The sequence below is a fragment of the Panthera leo genome, chromosome B3, assembly GCF_018350215.1.
Source record: "Panthera leo isolate Ple1 chromosome B3, P.leo_Ple1_pat1.1, whole genome shotgun sequence".
Classification (NCBI taxonomy): Eukaryota; Metazoa; Chordata; class Mammalia; order Carnivora; family Felidae; genus Panthera; species Panthera leo.
In genome coordinates this window covers 16,505,613-16,509,244 of record NC_056684.1, presented here as the reverse complement: position 1 = coordinate 16,509,244, position 3,632 = coordinate 16,505,613, and the positions used below count along the sequence as shown (strand labels likewise).

Genomic DNA, 3,632 nt, shown 5'->3' with positions numbered 1-3,632 from the left:
AGGAGGGTTAACTGAGTTATGTATTTCCTTTCAGGTTGTTACTATGCACATAGCTTTGTTATTTAAATAAAATCACAAAATACATTGAAATTTACATCTTGGTTTCCTCACATTCATAATTACATGACTTTTTAAAAAAATTTTTTTTAACGTTTATTTATTTTTGAGACAGAGAGAGACAGAGCATGAACGGGGGAGGGGCAGAGAGAGAGGGAGACACAGAATCGGAAGCAGGCTCCAGGCTCTGAGCCATCAGCCCAGAGCCTGACGCGGGGCTCGAACTCACCGACTGCGAGATCGTGACCTGAGTTGAAGTCAGATGCTTAACCGACTGAGTCACCCAGGCGCCCCCATAATTACATGAATTTTTTTCTCACAGAAGTACTTCATAGACATCCTTTTAACATTTCACAATATTGTATGGATTTGCCATAATTTACTGAACGATTGCCTTAATGTTGGATTTTACATTTGTTTCCAATTTTTCACTTTTATAAATAATGATGCAGTTTATATCTTTACACATTTTGCTTTATTTTCACTTTAACTTATTTCCATTGATTTCCTAAAAGGGGAATTACTTGGCCAAAGTAAGTTTTGGATAAATTTTAGTTCATACATAAATGTTACTGAATAGATTTTTCTGAATGTAACTACTCGACTAGAATTATATCCAGAAAACAAATCTGTTAAATGAAGAAAAAATGAGAACAATTTTAGAAAAACCAAAACTAAACAATTTTTTGTCTTCAAGCACACACTAAAAAAGTACTAAAGCATTTCCTAAGAGAGAAGGAGAGTTACCTCAAATGGCAACATGGAAATGTGAGAAGATATAAAGAGAAATGGAAGATATGTAGGTAAGTCTAAATGAATATTGACTACATAGAATGATAATGATTTAAAACTCATGAGAACATATACATAAAACAACACACAAAAGATGGGAGCAAGGTAATGGAATTGAAATTGTTAAAGTTCTAGCATTACCTGGGAAGTGATCCAAGTACTTATCTCTCTGATGCCCTAATAAATCAAAGATGTTTGTTGTAATCACTGTGTAATTATTAAAGAAAAATAAAATATGTAACCACCAAGGTTGTAATTTCCAGAAGGAACTGGAAAATAATCTTAAAATGCTTTATTAATTCAAAAAGTTGCAAGAAAGGCATATAAAGGATGTAGAACACATATAATAAGTAATAGTAATAAAAACCCAAGATATACCAGGAATTACATTAAGTATAAATGGTCTGAATACTTCAATTATAAAACAAAATCTCTCAAGCTGAACAAGTAAACACCTTACATATAAGAACACAAAAGAACTGAAAGTCTAAACTAATAAAAAATAACATGATATAATTATATAAAACAAAATAGACTTTAAGGTAAAAGGCATTCTAGGAGATAAAGAGGGATATTTCATAATGATAAAAGATCAATCAGCCAGAAAGACTGAATACTTTTTTTTTAATGTTTATTTTTGAGAGAGAGAGAGAGAGAGAGAGTGCATAGGAGAGGAGCAGAGAGACAAGGAGATCACAGAATCAGAATCAGACTCCAGGCTCCAAACACAGAGCCTGACTGCAGGGCTCGAACTCACAAACCGCAAGATCATGACCTGGGCCGAAGTCAGACACTCAACTGACTGAGCCACCCCGGCACCCTAAGACTGAATACTTTTCAATTTGTATGCACCCAATAATACAACATCAAATAGCTGATGCAAAAATTGCATATTTAAAGGAGGAAATTCACAACCATATTGGCTGATTTTACATGTTCTCAACAACAAGCAAACAAAAACAAATCATTAAAGGTATATAAAATTTGAACATGATTTACCATCTGTAGAAACAACTTCAGAATTCACATTATTTTTAAGAGTACATGGTATAGCAATATCAAAGTTGACCATATACTCAACCATAAGTCAAATCCTAACAGAATTCCATGTAGTAAAATTATAGAGTGAAATAAAGCTAGAGATCAATGATAAAGTTTATTATAAAGCCCCCAAATGTTTGTGAACTAAACAATATATGTCCAAATAACTCAAGGGCAAAATTAAATCACGATGGAAATTTAAAATTATTTTATGAAATGAAAATGAAAATGTGGCACACCAACGGAGGCAGGAGGTAGTTAAAACCATGCTTAAAAGGATAAGTCCATATGTCAGAAAAAAAGATAAACTGAAAATGAATCAGCTATTGATTTTATTGATAGAACCTAGAATAGAAAGTTTAAAAATATTAAGTTAAAAGAAAGAAGAAAGGAGATAATAATAATTACAATAGTAGAAATTGGTCAAAGGTGGAACAAATATACAACAGAAAAAGTTACAAAGCTATAAGTTGGCTCTTTGAAAAACTAAACTCTTACCAAGTGTGATTAAGAAAGAGAGAAGACACATACTGCCAATATCAGGAATGCAAAAAAGGAATTACCACATATCTTACAGACAATTACAAAAAATAGTGAAAGGATATTATGAACAACTTTGTTTCAGTAAATTTCAGAATGTAGGTAAACAGAAATTTTCTAGAAAAATACAACTTACCAAAATGGAAACAGGGAAAAAATTTCTACACTTGATCTTAGCCAAAAGGCCGAGAAGTGATCAGGGAGAAAATTTCTAAAATCTATATAATTCTCTATAGATTAAATAAGTTGATTTTGTAATTACAAAAATTCCCACAAAGACATCTCTTGACATGCTGGTAATTCTTCCAGGCATTTAAAGAATAAATAACACTGAATGTGTACAAACTTCTCTAAAAAATAATATAAAACAAAACAGAGAACGTATGTCATCTTGTTTTATGTGGCTAGTACTTTGAAACTAGATCATGGCATGAACATTTATAAGAAAGGAAAATTATAGGCCATTTTCAAGGACATAAAGCCAGGGCACCTGGGTGGCTCAGTTGGTTAAGCATCTGACTTCGGCTCAGGTCATGATCTCATGTGAGTTTGTGAGTTTGAGTTCTCTGCAGTCAGGGCAGAGCCCCCTTTGGACCCTCTGTCCCTCTCTGTCTCTGCCCCTCCTCCATCTGTGCATGCACATGCACTCTGTCTCTTTCTCTCTCTCAAAAATATACATTAAAAAATATTTTAAAAATATGTAAATACAAAAATTGTAAATAAATCTTAGCAAAATGAATCCAGCAATATTTAAAAAGATAATATGTCATTTTGAATTTGGGTCCATTCCAGAAATATAATATTTAACCTTAAAAAATTAATCTATGTATTTTACCACATCGACAGAATAAAGGGGAAAAAATGATATGGTACTTTCAATAGGTGCAGAATCAGTAGTGATAAAATCCATTCCATCGCTGATTGGGCTTAGCAAACAAGAAATAGCAAAAAAAAAAAAAACAAAAAACAAAAACAAAAACAAAAACCCAAAACTTCCCTAAGCTTATAATGAACAAAGAATCCATAGAAAAAACTACACTTGATGGTATAATATAGAAAACAACTCCACTGAGATTAGAAAGAAGACAAGGTTTGTTATTATCATTTCTTTTCATTGTTGTACTGGTTGTCCTAGCCACTGCAATAAGGGAAGAAAAATAAATAAAAGTACAAAGACTAACAAAGGAACAAATAAAATAACA

The 3,632-nt window shown here is 32.2% G+C and overlaps 1 pseudogene; it reads right to left on the bottom strand.

Moving 5' to 3' along the window:
• Positions 1-2,486: 2,486 nt before the first annotated feature.
• LOC122223505 lies at positions 2,487-2,627 on the bottom strand (annotated as a pseudogene).
• Between the last annotated feature and the right edge of the window lie 1,005 nt (positions 2,628-3,632).